Below are 18139 nucleotides of genomic sequence, written 5' to 3'. Positions count from 1 at the left end.
GTCCACTCATGGGGGCTACCATGTTAGGATCACATGATCAGCTGAACACCACTCGCTTAATTTCAGTAATTGCCCTGTTATATACCCTATTCACTCTAGCGCCATCTTTGATTTTTAATGAGAATGACACAGAGGCTGTGAGGGATAGATTTACAGTCTCTTCAATGGGCTGTACTGCAGTTAAGTGTTTTTGGATTGTTCTGTGGACAAAACATTGATATAATATCTGTCCAAGAACATTCAGTATACAAAGAACTCCAGACAACATGAGTTGTGGAAAATCAGATGTGATCTAGGAGCTTTATACCATTCATGCCATTGAAGAGACTGTAAGGCTGCATCCGAAACCAAAGGTAGCTGTCTTGTTGCCTCCAGGGCCCTCGCTAGTACAGGGTGGGGCCTATGGCGATGTCGAATGCACTCAGGAGACAGCATTTTCCTGGTTTCAGACGCAGCCTAAGTCTATCCTTCACAGCCTCATTGTCATTCCCATTAAAAATCAAATATGGTGCTAGAGAGAATAAGGTCTATTGGGGTATTTTTGAGCTCCATGGGTTAAATTAATCATGGCTGAATGTGAATAGCGAATTCCTGGCATCGGTAACTGAAAAATATTGCGTTTGAATGTTGCTTTATCCATGCTCCTAGGTGTCAGTGTAAGTCCTAGACCAAGATTTGGAATATCTACTACTTAAATATACAGTGCATCCGGAACGTATTCACAACGCTTCACTTTTTCCACATTTACAGCCTTATTCCAAAATGGATTAAATTCATTATTTTCCTCAAAATTCTACAAACAATACCCCATAATGACAATGTGAAAGAAGTTTGTTTGAAATCTTTGCAAATTTATTAAAAATAAAAAAATGACATGTACATAAGTATTCACAGCCTTTGCCATGACACTCAAAATTGAGCGCAGGTGCATCCTGTTTCCACTGATCATCCTTGAGATGTTTCTACAACTTGATTGGAGTCCACCTGTGGTAAATTCAGTTGATTGGACATGATTTGGAAAGGCACACCCCTGTCTATATAAGGTCCCACTGTTAACAGTGCATGTCAGTGCACAAACCAAGCCATGAAGTCCAAGGAATTGCCTGTAGACCTCCGAGACAGGATTGTATCGAGGCACAGATCTGGGGAAGGGTACAGAAAAATTTCTGCAGCATTGAAGGTCCCAATGAGCACAGTGGCCTCCATCATCCGTAAATGGAAGAAGTTTGGAACCACCAGGACTCTTCCTAGAGCTGGCCGCCTGGCCAAACTGAGCGATCGGGGGAGAAGGGCCTTAGTCAGGGAGGTGACCAAGAACCCGATGGTCACTCTGACAGAGCTCCAGCGTTTTTCTGTGGAGAGAGGAGAACCTTCCAGAAGAGCAACCATCTCTGCAGCACTCCACCAATCAGGCCTGTATGGTAGAGTGGCCAGACGGAAGCCACTCCTCAGTAAAAGACACATGTCAGCCCGCCTGGAGTTTGCCAAAAGGCACCTGAAGGACTCTCAGACCATGAGAAACAAAGATTGAACTCTTTGGCCTGAATGGCAAGCGTCATATCTGGAGGAAACCAGGCACCGCTCATCACCTGGCCAATACCATCCCTACAGTGAAGCATGGTGGTGGCAGCATCATGCTGTGGGGATGTTTTTCAGCGGCAGGAACTGGGAGACTAGTCAGGATCGAGGGAAAGATGAATGCAGCAATGTACAGAGACATCCTTGATGAAAACATGCTCCAGAGCACTCTGGACCTCAGACTGGGGCGAAGGTTCATCTTCAAACAGGACAACGACCCTAAGCACACAGCCAAGATAACAAAGGAGTGGCTCCGGGACAACTCTGTGAATGTCCTTGAGTGGCCCAGCCAGAGCCCAGACTTGAAAATGGCTGTGCACTGACGCTCCCCATCCAACCTGATGGAGCTTGAGAGGTCCTGCAAAGAAGAATGGGAGAAACTGCCCAAAAATAGGTGTGCCAAGCTTGTAGCATCATACTCAAAAACACTTGAGGCTGTAATTGGTGCCAAAGGTGCTTCAACAAAGTATTGAGCAAAGGCTGTGAATACTATGTACATGTTATTTTTTTTTTTTCGTTTTTTATTTTTAATAAATTTGCAAAGATTTCAAAAAAACTTCACATTGTTATTATGGGGTATTGTTTGTAGAATTTTGAGGAAAATAATGAATTTAATCAATTTTGGAATAAGGCTGTAACATAACAAAATGTGGAAAAAGTGAAGCACTGTGAATACTTTCCGGATGCACTGTAGACAGTTTTATCTTCCTCTGGAGATTTCCGCTGTTATTATCATGGCCATATACATTCCACCGCAAGCTAATGCTAAGCAGGCACTAGCACAGCTGCACTCAGCCATCAGTGAACAGCACGATGCTCACCCGGATGGTGTCTTCATTGTTGCAGGGGATTTTAATCAGGTCAATTTAAGATATGTGCTTCACAAATTCTATCAGCACGTGCAGTGCCCTACCAGGGGCTCAAATACCCTGGATCATGTGTACACTAATGTCAAGGACTCGTACAGAGCCTACCCGAGCCCATCGCTGGGACAATCTGATCATCTTTCACTGTTTCTAATAAAGACAGTCAAAATATGATCAGAAGAAGCCACCTTACAACTACAGGAATGCTTTGATCAGACTCATTGGGACCTATTTGCACAGCAGGCCACCCACGGCTCAGAGGTGAACCTGGAAGAATATACAGCCACTGTGCTTTTCTACATTAACAGCTGTGAGGACAGTGTCACAACATACAAGAAAATAAAGATGTTTCAAAACCAGAAACCGTGGATAAATAAAGAGGTACAACATCTTTTAAAAGCACGCTATAATGCTTTTAACTCAGGTGACACTACAGCATATAGTGTTGCCAGGTCAAACTTGAGGAAAGACATAAACAAGGCCAAAGATATCCACAGACAACAGGTAGCAGACCACTTCAGTAACGGTGACACTTGGAGTATGTGGCAAGGCATTAGGACTATTACTGACCTATGAGTAACCCTGTCTGTCCCCACAGTGACACTGCACTGTCCAACGAGCTTAACATCTTCGCTCGATTTGAAACCGGCAACAATGTGACAAGTGCACAAACCCCAGTTACAAGGGATGAACAGGCTCTCACACTGAGCACACATGATGTACAGCTTACACTGCGTAGGATCAGTCCTCGTAAAGCTGCAGGCCCAGACGGAGTGCCTGGATGGGTACTTAAAGACTGTGCCGAACAGCTAGCGGAGGTATTCACAAGCATCTTCAAACTGTCTTTATCAGAGGCAAGCATCCCTAAGTGTCTGAAGTCAGCCACTATAGTGCCAGTGCCAAAAAAATAAACATCAGCAATCTGAACGGCTATCGTCCAGTTGCCCTCACACAGATAATAATGAAGTGCTTTGAAAGGATGGTCCTCTCCCACATCAAAGCCATCATCCCTCCACTCTGGACTCATACCAGTTTGCTTACAGAGCCAACAGATCTACAGAGGACACCATCTCTCTGGCTCTTCACACTGTCCTGTCTCACTTGGAGAGACAGAGCACATACATGAGGATGTTATTTGTTGACTATAGCTCTGCCTTTAATACTGTTATCCCTAATAAGCTAACCTTAAAACTTCATCAGCTAGGACTTAGCTCATCACTATGCAACTGGATCCTGAACTTTCTGTCAGAGCGTCCTCAGGCGGTGAGACTGGGCCTCCACCTATCCTCTACTATAACTCGGAGTACCGGCACACCACAAGGATGTGTATTGAGTCCCATTCTCTATTCCCTGTTCACACATGACTGTGTTCCTGCATTCCCCACTAACACCATTGTTAAGTTTGCAGATGATACAACGGTGATTGGACTGATCTCTAACAACGATGAATCAGCCTATAGAGCGGAGGTGCAGAATTTGTTGAGCTGGTGCTCAGAGAACAATCTGTCCCTCAATACAACAAAGACCAAGGAGCTAATCATTGACTTTATAAGGTCACAGAATGTTGGATATGCTCCAATCTTCATTAATGGAGACAGAGTGGAGCGAGTGCCCATTTTCAGGTTTCTGGGTACACACATCTCAGATGATCTCACATGGTCCACAAACATGACTGCTTTGATTAAGAAAGCACAGCAATGACTGTTTTTCCTGAGGACGCTGAAGAAAGCTGGACTGCCTCAACAGATGCTGGTGTCTTTCTACCGCTGCACCACAGAGAGCATCTTAACATATTGCATCTCTGTGTGGTATGTCAGCTGCACTGCAGCTGATAGGAAAGCCCTCCATCGAGTCATCCACAGCGCACAGAGGATTATTGGTATTCAGTTGCTAGCGCTAAAGGACATCTACAGATCGTGCTGCCTCATGAAAGCCATCAACATCTGCAAGGACCACTCACACCCATGTCACCATCTATTTGAACTTCTTCCTTCTGGAAGGCACTATAGGGCTCTTTATGCATGCACATCCAGACTGAGTAACAGTTTTTTCCCCCAGAGCAATAACTGTTATGAATCAATCCACTGAGTACCCCCTGACAACATGAGCCATTTGCCCACAGATCTGTTTGGTCACTGTTTACACTCTTATATATCATTTATATGGTACATATTGTGCATACTGTGTGTCACTGTTTGACATTTCATACCCTTCCACACTACTGATTCCGTTGCTGATCTACATACCTTAGCTATTGCACTATTTACATTTGCTGAACTTTCCTTATGTTTGGTATTTTTATTTTATCTTATTTATTGTTTTATTGTTCTATAGTATCATAAGGAGAGTCGCAAACCTAATTTTGTTGTACCTGTGCAATAATAATTGTACCTATTCAATGAGAACAAAAGATATTCTATTCTATTATAGATGACACAAAAAATTACTACGTGCACCTCTAACATTAGGAATTCAATCATGATCATGCAATTTAATGAGGAACATTCTATTTGCTTTTCAAAGTACTGTATAATGTTTCTGTAGAACCAAAAACACAAATCATCAGGCCACAGTCATTTGGGCTGTCAGTGAAATGTATCATTTGCATAAGTAAACAGGTTAAAAAAATAAAAAATGTTAACATGTTAAATGGTCTTATAGTTTCATTAGCATTTATGCCAATACAGTACATTCAATCATTCTATATTTAGGGGGAGGAAAACATCTTGGTTACATACGTAACCTCGGTTCCCTGAGATGAAGGGAACGAGACATTGCATTTGCTAACGCATATGGGTTGTGTCCTTCCACATGACCTAGCTCAAACCTCTCTACAATAATGGCAATATTCTAATATTGGCTATGGTGTTTGAGCCCCGCCTTTTTAGGTGCGAAGCGGTCCGCAAAAACCATTCCTCAGAATTTTCTGACTGAGGTACAAGGAGCGCCTCGCTCACACCTCAAAAGAACTCTGAGCCTTGTAGTGTGGCCAGCATTCGCAGCCTTTGTCTCAGGGAACCGATTTTATGTATGTAACCGAGACGTTCCCTTACGACTCAGTACACTTGACATTGAATTTGCTATTGCAAATGGGAAACAGAATCCCATCATGCCACACTACACCACAACCTTCCAGAGAGGAACATGATGCCGCAGTCCAGCGGGACAGCATCCGACATGAGTATGCCGAAATTGAGTGACCTTCATGTTGGGCCAGGAGTGGAGCACTCAGAATGGAAATATTAACTATAGTCATATAGTATGAATTAACCCCTTCATGAACCCAGTCGAGAAGGGAGATTATTTATAGTGAAAGTGCTTGTGACTTTATGGTAAATTACAATGGCCTGAATGCAGGTGGTTGTGTAAAATGATGGGGAGCCTGTACTTAAAGGGAGGGGCATAAGTATCTGTTTGGCAAACGAAATAGCAAGCGCTCTAAACAGAGAGGACTTGTGAAGAGAGGGATGGTACGTCTTGGTTGTAAAACCTTGCGAATATGTTTTGAGAAGACCATCCTGCTGCAAAACATGTCTTGTAAAGACACACCGTTCGTCCATGCCCATGAGGTGGTCATGCCTCTAGCTGAGTGTGCTTAAACACCAATTGGGCAAATCTTACCCTGCGACTCATAAGCCAGGGCAATCGCATCAATGATCCAGTGAGAAAGTCTTTGCTTGGAGACGGACGTTCCTTTCATGCACCCTCCATAGCACACAAAGAGCTGCTCAGACAGTCTGAACTGGCAGGTGCGCTCAGTAGTGCAGTCTTAATGGAGAGCATGCACAAAACAACAGAGTCCAAAGGCTCGAAGGGGGGCCCTGCGAGCGCTTTGAGGACCAAAGTTAGGTCCCAAGTCTGGACTATAGCCACCCGAGGTCTTGCTCCTCTAAGGAACTAAATTGTGTTTGCCTATAGTGGCGCCGGCTTCAGGTGTGTGATACGCAGATATAGTTGCCACGTAATCTTTCAGTGCTGAGAGAGTGAGTCCTGCATCTATTCGCTCTTGAAGAAATATGAGACTTTCATGTATGGGGCAGTTTACTGGGTCTTTGCTATGTGAAAGACACCAATCGGTGAACACATTCCATTTTAGAGCATAGAGGCATCTCGTGGACGGCACTCTGGCCTGTAAAATGGTGTTCATGACTGAATGCATAATTTCTGGCATGTTTAGTCCACTCTGTTCAGGGGCCACTCATGCAGGTTCCACAGTTTTGGCTGGGGATGCCAGATTGTGCCTTGTGCCCAAGAAAGGAGATCCCTCCTCAGTGGTACTTCCAATGGCAGGCCATTTCGGCCCAACCAGTAGAATTGTTTCCTTGTCCTCTCGGACTCTGCATTAGACAGAGTTAATTAGGCACACCGGGGGAAACATATATTTGTGTTTTGCCAGCCATTTGTGGGCCATCGCATCCGCTCCCAGTGGGGCTTGGACTCCGCCGGCGCAGGGCATGCGCTGATATGACTGCTTCCGTTTGGGTCACGGCTTGTGTGACCTCACCGGTGGCTTGGCGGTGGCAGGTGGCGGCACTGAGGCAGCGGGCATGGGGCTTTTGGCTGGGGGCTGGCTCGAAAAGGAAACAGCTGTAATACATTACTCTGTTTCATCATAAAGTGTCTCATAGCCTGCAAGTGTTGCCGAGTCGTGACGTAACGCTCTGCAAACTTATCCACAGAGCCGCCGAAGAGGTCGGCTGGAAACACTGGAGCATCCAACAGAGCGGCTTTTTCCTTGACATGCATTTCCGTGAGAGTCAGCCAGATGTGATGATCCATAACTACCAGGTTGACCATTGACTTGCCAATGGCCTGTGCAGTGACTTTCGTGTCATGCAGCGCTAAGTCCGCAACAGTGCGGAGCTCTTTGAATGTATCTGGATCGTAACCTTGCTAGTCCATTTGTTTGAGGAGCTTGGCTTGAAAGACCTGGAGCACTGCCATCGCATAGAGTGCTGAACCAGCTTGGCCCACTAATGAGTATACTCTTCGAGCCAGTGCGGATGTCAGTCGACAGGGCTTGGAAGGATGAATGGGTCGTAATTTCCACGCCTTGCTACTTGCTGGGCAGAGGTGTGCCACTACCACCTCCTCCACAGGCAGTAGTTGGGCATAACCATTTTCTTCCCCGTGATCCACATGAGAGAGGATGTAATCGCTATGCAGGCAAGCTGAATAGGGCATACACCAGGATTTTGACAGTTCATTATGAACTTCAGGGAAGAACGGGGCAGATCTACAAGACGCGGTCACTTGAGGGAATCCGGACTACAGGAACCATTCATCAAGGAGAGATTGTGTAGGTTCCTCTGGAGGAGACCACTCAATATTAAGCTCTTCAACTGCCCTTGAAAGGACGCGAAGCATCTCGTCAGTGGCGCATACACGCTCCTAGCCCTCGCTAGGGGAAGGGCCGGTAGCATCATCCAATGACCACTCACCTGATGCAGCAAGAGACATGTCATCGTCATCATTCCCAGTGTCAGAACCGCTGAATGAGATGAGGCCGGGATGCACATAATGTATCGGCATAGATGCGTTACGTGGAGAGGGGCTCGCGGGGCATGTGCCGGCACGAAATCCACCTCAAATTCATCCTGCTTGACCAATGACAGCTTTGCAGATCCTTAGCATTCTAGCTGTCAGTTTGTCCAGATACAGATACTGACATTTCACCTGAGTATGGCTGTCTTGTCGGGCACTTCTCACACACCTTACAGTCTAGCTGATCCCACAAAAGCTCAATGGGGTTAAGATCAATAACACTCTTTTCCAATTATCTGTTGTCCAATGTCTGTGTTTCTTTGCCCACTCTAACCATTTATTTTTGTTTTTCTGTTTCAAAAGTGGCTTTTTCTTTGCAATTCTTCCCATAAGGCCTGCACCCCTGAGTCTTCTCTTTGCTTTTGTATATGACACTGGTGTTGAGCAGGTAGAATTCAATTAAGCTGTCAGCTGAGGACATGTGAGGTGTTTATTTCTCAAACTAGAGACTCTGATGTACTTATCCTCTTGTTTAGTTGTACATCTGGCCTTCCACATCTCTTTCTGTCCTTGTTAGAGCCAGTTGTCCTTTATCTTTGAAGACTCTAGTGTACACCTTTGTATGAAATCTTCAGATTTTTGGCAATTTCAAGCATTGTATAGCCTTCATTCCTCAAAACAATGATTGACGAGTTTCTAGAGAAAGCCGTTTCTTTTTTGCCATTTTTGACCTAATATTGACCTTAAGACATGCCAGTCTATTGCATACTGTGGCAACTCAAAAGCAAACACAAAGACAATGTTAAGCTTCCTTTAACGAACCATATAGCTTTCAATTGTGTTTGATATAATGGCAAGTGATTTTCTAGTACCAAATGAGCAATTTAGCATGATTACTCAAGAATAAGGTGTTGGAGTGATGGCTGCTGGAAATGGGGCCTGTCTAGATTTGATCAAAAATTACTTTCTTCAAATAGTGATGGTGCTGTTTTTTTACATCAGTAATGACTATACTTTGCGATAAGTTGAATGCCACTTTGGTAAATTAAAGTACCAATTTCCTTCCCAAACAGCAAAACCTGTAAATTATTCCAAACTTTTGGCCGCCAGTGTGCGCACACACACACAATATAACAATATACAATGCTTATAAGGATACACAACTCCAGCCAAAGCGCTGCGGGGAATCAGTATGCTGAAGCGGCCCGTGCACAGGGAAGCGTCAAGCGGCGAGGCGGAGTGATGTTCGACAGAGATCCCGCCCGCTGACTCGTGTAGTCGAAGGCGAAACAGTTGAGGGCTTCTAGACGAGAGATGAATTGTTGTCTTGAAGGAATAAAATTCTGAGGAATGGTGTTTGTGCGCCTGCTTTTATAGTGGACAGCTTCGTGTCTAAAAAGGCGGGACTCAAACACCAAAGCCAAAATTAGAATATTGGCGTTATTGTAGAGAGGTTTAAACTAGGTCGTGTAGAAGGACATTCCTCATCTGCGTTAGTAAACGCAATGTCAAGTGTAATAAGTCCTAAGGGAACCTAAACTATACAAAATAAAATAGTTTGTTGTACAGAACAAACATGCAGGAATCATTTATTAAACTTTAGGCTCGTCGTGAAACATCTTGTTACATGCATCCCAATAGAACATTATAAAGGCATAACAATGTAACGATACCAGTATGACAGTATCCACATTTGTATAATTTGTAAATTAGTTAAGAGGCGTTTTTCAATCAGTTTAACCACATGTAAACAGTTATTTCTGCGATCAACGCGAAAAAGACACGACACATAGTAACGCTGTCGCTGACAACAGAGTACACATACAAAAAAAGTTGAATCAGCCCGTCGATAGAGTGTATCTGCACTGATTTCAGATGCTTACCTCAGTTTCAGTCGAAACAGATCAAAAGATTATAAATTAAAAATAAGAAGCCTGGAACAACGCATGATAACAGTTTGAATATAAAAGATTTAAGTGAGAGATTAACAGCTGGTGACTATTGCTGACGGGCGGGGCTAAGAGGTAAGCACAACCTGTTGCCACGGAGACCACTGACTCAAGACCTCAGGTGCCAAAGAATATTTGCAGTGGAGATCAGACATTTTCAGGAAACTGGGGATACTATAAAAAAATAAAAAAAAGGTAAACATAGATAGCATCATTTAAACAAACTATTGAAAGTAATGTGTTGGGTTATATTTTACATTTTAAAATCGTATTTTCGTTTCGAAGAGAAAGTGGTGGGGGAGATGACAGAGAAATAATTTTTAAGCCTAGATTGATCATTAAATGAGAAGTAGTACACTTCCACTCCACTGCATATTGGTCATAGTCAGAGAAGGAATAAAAATATTCACTGTACAAAATTCCCTCTAATGCATTTTTTTAATGCACTAAATACTAGTTCTGACGAATTACAATTATTTAAATATGAAAACTCAATAAATCTACAAAAATCATATCACAATAATTTGTTCTATGTATGTACTGTGTTGCGAAATGGCAGAGATGGGCAGTTTTCTGGAAATTCATGAATTTTCTTGTGTATAATGTATTTGTGTATCTGTGTTTGTGTGTTAATTTAATCAGATGAGAGATGTTTCAACTAAGATCTTAGGGTTTTGTAGTTGTTGTTGATTCAGTTACTCTATTTAACTGTTTAGTGTAGGCTAGGCTCCATCGCTGCCATTCAGCGACCGGTTTGTATCACAGATAAAATGCGACCACTTACAATTAAAATAACCTATCTATCAAAATATGCAGTAACAAAACTCTTGCTTCACACTTTCAATCATGAAAATTGAGGTTATCATCAGCCTCACTTTCTTAGCTGCCACACGAACATGTAAATGAACACAAGATGGCACCACTGTGAAAGACACGTGTGGGATGGTTGCAGAAATCCAGCTTCCAGTATTTGCTATGTATAAACGGTCTCTGGTTACTCACCAACCAGGACATATATTCCCAGACAGTTGTTTCATTCGTTATGACCTCAGAAAGACACAGTGCTTACCATCTTCCACTACATATCTGTATTTATGTATTATTGGCTATTTCATGACTTTTTTCAGCATTACTTTAAAAAGCAAAACAATTATGAAAAACAACCATATAAACATTATATATAATTGTGTATAGAATAGCAATATAAATAGGCTTATCAACTTTTAAGGAGGAAAAACTTCTCATATCTTTTGTTGTTGATAATAACAGCAGTGCGTCAAAACAGTATTTTAGCACAAATTCATCTGTCACTTGGTAGAAGTTAGCCAAAAAAGGCAGAAGCTAACATGGACATGTTGTGTGACAAGCCCTCATCCATGAAAACCATAAACATAACTAGGTTAAAGAAAATTCAACTGAGACAACATGCAATGAGGATGAACATGATTATTGCCAACAGAAATCTCATTGATATGCTTATGCACTTTGTTTATGCACATAGCTACACTATGTATTTTTCTTTTTTTTTTTTTTTAATAATTATTAATGAGAGAGTGCAACAAAAATCCATCTTCCAAACCATGTCTTTACCCAAATACACTTTGATAAACCTATTATAATGATATATATTTTAGAGCTGTTGGGACGGATTTCACAGGAAATTGCATACATACGTCATTTGCCCTTGCGTGTTCACGTCATATCCGTACACAGAGAAAATAAGCTCCGGCTACTGTAGCGCGTGTATGGTGTGGGAGTAGCATGAAGCTGAAAGTTTGTTGTCACAATGAACGAGAAAAATTGACCACGGACAGTAGTAGTTTTAACCACCGCGCAAACCACGCAATTGCGTGGGGCCCCGGACGTCGGGGTCCCCCAGGCCCGAGTAAGAAAGCTCTGCAAAAACCGCTTAAGGGGTGACATTTTGTTCTGGGTATACACGCGAATACGCTGTTGTCTGCGGTCTCAGAGCGGTTCACGAAGCCGCCAGGCTCGGGTCAGTAGGACGTGTAATTGGGTAATTGGGTTCGGGTGTGTAATTTATGAAAAAAAAAAGATATACAGGCCTTCCGAACTTGTTTCGCCCACGCATGCTCACTCACACAGATATGCGCAAATGTATAAGGGGCCGTTCACACTGAACGGTTTTTTGCGTGGTTCTACTCTGTTTTTCAATAGTTTTTCTATGTAAAACGCGCTTTACGAATGTCCTTGACTGCTGTACCACATCTCGCTGTTTATTCAGTGTCTCGTGTAGGACCAGCACATTTTTAGACACTGTGTCAAGTTAAAAGTAACTTCAGATTCCAAAAACGCATGTCGAGACACCTGCGTTCTGTTTCATTCGTTGCGCTGTGTCTAGACTGTTTTTAGCGCAGGTGTCACAAAGATTTAACGTTCTGAACAAGTTCAGGCTGCAAAGAGGTGACTGTTAACATTTTTAACATTATTCCAGATTATTCTGCACCAAGCAAAGTTTCAGTGCTTGATAAACGGCAATGTTGTTTTTTTATTTTATTTTTTATGTTCTAATGTGCTGAGGGGCCACCGTGGCTTGTTTGTTTACTGTTACAATACTGTAAAGAATGTTGCCTACGATGCTACCCTACATAAAATACAGCCTTTTGCAACATGATGAACAATACACTGCAGCATTAGAATATAAGCTCCAGGTGAAAGTAAATAAGACAGAACTATATTGCTATTGTATACAACAAATCCTCAAAGTAATAATAATAATACTGTATCATATTATAATGACAATCTGGACAACAATAAATAATTACTGGGTGAATAATAGGTTTTAAACAACTTGTTCACACACACACAAAAAGTAGTTTGTAAACATATATGTAGGTAAATATTGCTTTTTTTTTATCACTGTATTGTGGAAAAACTGGAAAACATGCATTAATTATCTTTAACTAGATTTGTATTTCATTAAACATTTTGAATGTACTTGGCTACAACGGCTGATAGGAAGAATAAAAAATTATGATTTAAAATAAATTTTGTCATTTTTTAGCAAACATTTTGGAAATGGGGCCCCGGATTGGTTGGTTGCTTGGGGCCTCAGAAATCATATACCCGCCCCTGACCATGGATCATTCAAAACGGCAAACCTCCGGGGAATCACTGTTTGTAAACACAAAGAAACTCCGAACAGACCAGAGTTTACAAGCAAAAAGGGAAAACGACAGAGTCCATAATAAAACCCGAATCAACATTGGCTTGGCTTTTCGGAGGTGGCGACAACTGAAAGGATTTAAAAGTGACCCAAGATGGCTTTTTTCTTACTCAACAGGTAAGATATTTTATTGATATGATTTATGTATAGTTGTGTAATACAATAAATATACTGTAATCAGTGCAGAACTTTTCACTTGCTAGCACACGTGTGTATTTTTCTTTATAACGGCAATAATTTATATAAATAAATCCTTTAGTCCTAGGCTTCCCAAGGACATGTGAGTCCTGAAATGATGTTGACCACTGGTTAGTAACAATAACAATCTATAAATTAATTACTACCATGGTCTATTTGGCCAGAATATCCTGCAGTTATAAAAACTTTTCAACGTTTGACCTTATCAGACTAGCAATCATTGTCTAATGTTAATGAACGTTGCCTGACTTTTGTAACGTAATTTTTTTCAAAACATCAATGTTTCCAATAAGTCAAAACAATAGCAAAAGATATGGCACTTACCTGCTCAGATTACATGTTTTCGGATATCCGTCTTTTCCTTTCTTTCGTTATTTATTTGTCCATTCACTCTGATAAGATGTCTTTTATTCATGTGTACACCAGCAGAGGAGCAGAGCCGAAGCACAACCAAAACAATGTTCTTCTGCAAGATGCATGCTGTTTTATTTTTTAATTGCTAGAGGGCCAAAAGTTACCTAGTGTAGCTTTAATGGCTATCCATGTTTATGCATTTACAAAATTGTCAGGTTCAGCCTGTGTCGTGTTCAAGGGATAACTAATTTAAAAAAATTAAATTCTGTCATCATTTGTTCCGAACATGTATGACTTTCTTCTGTGGAACACAAAAGGAGATGCAATCCTTTTGGTGTTCCATGGAAGAAAGAAAGTCATACAGGATTGGAACAATATTAGGGTGAATACATTATGACAGAATTTTCATTTTTGAGTGAACTATCCCTTTAATAATTTTGCACATTGCTTGGCCTATGCAGGTCATTGTTACAGAAGCCTATTAACACATCTCAATGTTTGATTTTAAGGACATTTTTGTTTATTTTTGTATAATAAGTAATTTTGGAACATGTATTGGGTTGCCACTTGATGTCCAATGTAAAATCTTGGTGCTGAAGCAAAACCAGCTGAGACCCCCTGATCTTCTAAGAGACACTCTCTCTAGCTCTGTTCTATGACAGTATTACTGTCAGGACTAGTAGCTCCTTTGCACTGCAATTCATCAGATTGGGTTTTTAGAGTCACTTACAAAGGGGACCATATGTATATAAGGGAGACCGGAACTAGTTGCTATGGTTTTATAAACAATGCTTTTATATTTTTTAATGTTACCATTAGTCAAAGTCAATCACTTTATTGTCACTCAAACATATACACAAGTGCAACAGTGGATGAAAGTCTTGGGTGCAGTTCCAAGCAACATAGCAGTATGACAATTACAATAAACATCTGATTTACACATAACACAATCTACACATCTTGTTACACAACACATACACTGTACCATGTAATCAGTGGTAATAAATATGAAGTGTTGTGTTGACATTCAGCTGTCAGTTGATAGTCAGTTGCCAGTGTGTTATTAAGAGAAGTATACATTTAAATTTAAAGTGCAGTGCTGATATATGTATTTTGAGCGATCAAGAGTTCAAAAGTCTGATTGTTTGGGGGAAGAAGCTGTCATGAAGTCGGCTGGTGCATGTCCTGATGCTGTGATACCGCCTGCCTGATGGTAGCAGTGAGAACAGCCCATGGCTAGGGTGGCTGGAGTCTCTGATGATTCTACGAGCTTTTCTCACACACCGCCTGGTGTAGATCTCCTGGAGGGAGGGAAGCTCACCTCCGATGATGTGTCTGGCTGTTCTCACAACTCTTTGCAGGGCTTCACGGTTGAGGGCAGTGCTGTTGCCATACCAGGCGGAGATACAGCCAGTCAGGATGCTCTCTACAGTGCAGGTGTAGAACCGTGTGAGAATGTGGTGGTTCATTCCAAACTTCCTCAGCCGTCTCAGGAAGAAGAGGCGCTGGTGAGCCTTCTTCACAACGGCATCAGTGTGGAGGGACCATGTGAGTTCCTCAGTGATGTGGACACCGAGGAACTTGAAGCTGCTGACTCTCTCCGTTGAAGGTGATGGGGCTGTGTTCTCTGTCTTTTCTCCCGAAGTCCACCACAAGCTTCTTGGTCTTGCTGATGTTGAGGGAGAGGCTGTGCTCCTGACACCAGCGTGTCAGAGTGTGCACCTCCTCTCTATAGGCTGTTTCATCATTGTCAGTGATCAGACCTATCACGTCGTATCATCCATTTCTGCATTTCTGTTTCATAATTGTTTAAATGGTTGCTGAAGAGCAGTTGCTTTGCCTGTGAAACATTTTAAATACAAATTTTGGAAAAAAAGTTTAAAATATTTTTTATATTTTAGATAGTGTTTCAGCAGATTTCCATTGTGACAACAAGCTATATAGTGTGACAACCTAACCTGCTATTGGACTTTTAAAAAGTAAACATTTGTTAAATGAACTATGTTAAATTAATGTATCTTTTTCTATGGGCAACAGGTTAAAAAAAAAAAAAAAAAAAAAACAGTCAGTTTAAACTAGACATTTATGAACTTCCATTGCTGTTGTGACTTTGACATACTATTACTTGGGGAAATGACAAGTAAAATCAACTCCATGTTTCCCACAGGGTCTCTAGTCATGTAAACTGCTTTTAATAGGAAAAGGCCATAAAGAACTTTAGAAGTCTTTTTTTTTTCTACACCATTAATAAATTAACATTTAGGCCATAGCGTTTATTTTTAATTACTAGTTTTCATAAATAGTACAAGAGGTTAATTGATGTGTGGACATGATTAATGCATTGTTAATTAGCTGCTAATATGGGCTCAATAGCTGAATGAATGCCTTAATGCTGGTTATTGCTTTAATCGTTAAGAGCTGCATCCCTCATGCCTTAGTTTTACCCCTCTTTCCACCTGAATTTACACAAGACTTATTCAAATGAGTACTGCTTTGCACATTTCTAGATTTGCTGAAGACATGCAATTTCCCATGGTGAATGAGGGACAAAGTGAAGAGAATGTTACAATTAAGTGCAATTGAAAAGGAAGAAAGAATTGAATTCTGTATGTCCAGACCATACCATTAGTAGGGGTTGCACGACTTCTCTGAGTTTTAATAGTCGACTAGTTGAACACATTAGTCGAGTAGAATTCTACTAGTCGTGATGTCATTCTACCCCCAAACCACCGAATCTTGTTCCTGAAGGAGCAAACAGCATTCAGGTCAGCATAAAACTAGTATGTCTGTTATATTTTGAAGGCCAATTTACATATATTGCAGGATACTGTATCATTTGTGTCATCTTTTTCAGTGTATTCTTTGGAATGTTCTAAACATTATCAGTGTTGATACAATGCTATGCGCATATGCAATACAGATACAGAGAATGCGTAAGATTGTTGTTGATACATTGATGCGCTGTTGAGCAGAGCGACACAGTGCACAAACACCAGTTCTTAAGTGCATTCTGTGTGTGCGTCTTTTACGTGAGTCTGGCAGAACATCACATGCAGCCTACTGAGCCTCTGTGCCTTTTCATTGCAGAGCCACCAGGCTTCACACCCACTGTATTTCCTACAGACGCATGTTATAAATCACGTGGCGAGCGACTAGTCGACTTCCGGCTGATGTTATCGACTGTGTCTGTTGTAATCACTAGTCGACTAGTCTGTGCAACCCCTAGCTGTCTAACCCTGTCATGTGTTTGTATGTTTTTTGTTCAATTTTAAATGAAAAGTGTCTAAAATAGTAGTAAAAGACCATATAATAATTTGCACATTTACTGTATATGTTAAAAAATTTAAGATACTCATGGGAGTAGTTGCCTTTTGCTAAATAGAATCAAGAGGACAAATGATTATGTGTTTAAGTTTTATTCACAAATGTGTATATATCTTTACACTGCAAAGGTGGCACAGAAGCTGCATCTGAAGTGGCATTTAGGTGTATTTACACAGACTGTTTAATGCTGCTCAGAGGTGGCATAAATACATTTACATAGTAATTGTGAGATACATTTTTTGAGTATAAAATTATGAATAGGCTATACAAATATGAAATTAATTAAAATATGAAATTAGACTTTTTATTATGAAACTAAATTATAAATTATATGCTCTTGTCATGACAACAACAGTCCTCTGATGCTGCATTTCATTTACACAGAATCAAAGCAAATCAGAACTGCCTTTGATACTGGGAGCTGAAGTGGGTCAGAGCAGGCATAATTTAGTCTGGCTTTTATGTGGCATAGCTTCTTTGCAAAGAATTTTAAGCAGGCACAGTGCAGCCTTAACTCGACTGTGTAAATGACTTCTGTGTAAAGGAATCTGAATCAAGGTAAAAAAAAATGTATAAAAAATAAATACATTATATTTGTTAGGTGAACCTTTATGTGATTTGGGTATCCCTAACCATGGTATCAAATTTATTTTAGAAACATGTGTTGGAGTTTTCTGAATGGCAACATTACAGCTGATCTTACTCTCAATTTGGCTTCAAACTTCACAATCCTAGGCTATTTGTTTTCAAGTCAAGTCATTTTTATTTGTATAGTGGTTTTCACAACACACATCATTTCAAAGCAGCTTTACAGGAAATCATGCATTAACAAAACATGAAACTGTAATATCTATAAAGTCTTAGAGTGATCATTGTGTAGTTTGATTAAATATGATTGTAAATTGTGTATAGAAATTAAATAATAATTGTATTTAGAACCCCTGTGAGCAAGCTGAAGGCGACTGTGGCAAGGAACACAAACTCCATAAGATGTTGGTTAATGGAGAAAAATAACCTTGGGAGAAACCAGGCTCACTGTGGGAGCCAGTTCCCCTCTGGCTAAACAACATGAATATAATGCCAATATTAGTTATTTATGTGCAGTGCAAGTCATGGTTTAAAATTTGTAAATTAAGTAAGCGTTAAGCTCCATTGTTTAAAAAAAAAAAAAAAGATTTTTTTTTTTTTTTTTTTTTTTA

The 18139-nt window shown here is 40.8% G+C and overlaps 1 protein-coding gene across 1 annotated transcript in view; it reads right to left on the bottom strand.

Annotated features, from left to right (window-relative positions):
* LOC127449199 (cilium assembly protein DZIP1L-like) overlaps positions 1 to 9917 on the bottom strand; it is a 39229-nt gene extending 29312 nt beyond the window's left edge. Inside the window, exon 1 of the mRNA XM_051712460.1 lies at positions 9812 to 9917. The gene's annotated coding sequence lies outside the window, so the exon portion shown is untranslated. The remainder of the gene's footprint in view (positions 1 to 9811) is intronic.
* Positions 9918 to 18139: the final 8222 nt, after the last annotated feature.

This window comes from Myxocyprinus asiaticus, chromosome 12 (genome assembly GCF_019703515.2).
Source record: "Myxocyprinus asiaticus isolate MX2 ecotype Aquarium Trade chromosome 12, UBuf_Myxa_2, whole genome shotgun sequence".
Taxonomy (NCBI): Eukaryota; Metazoa; Chordata; class Actinopteri; order Cypriniformes; family Catostomidae; genus Myxocyprinus; species Myxocyprinus asiaticus.
The sequence above is the reverse complement of the archived record's forward strand: the minus strand, read 5'-3'. Positions and strand labels throughout refer to the sequence as shown.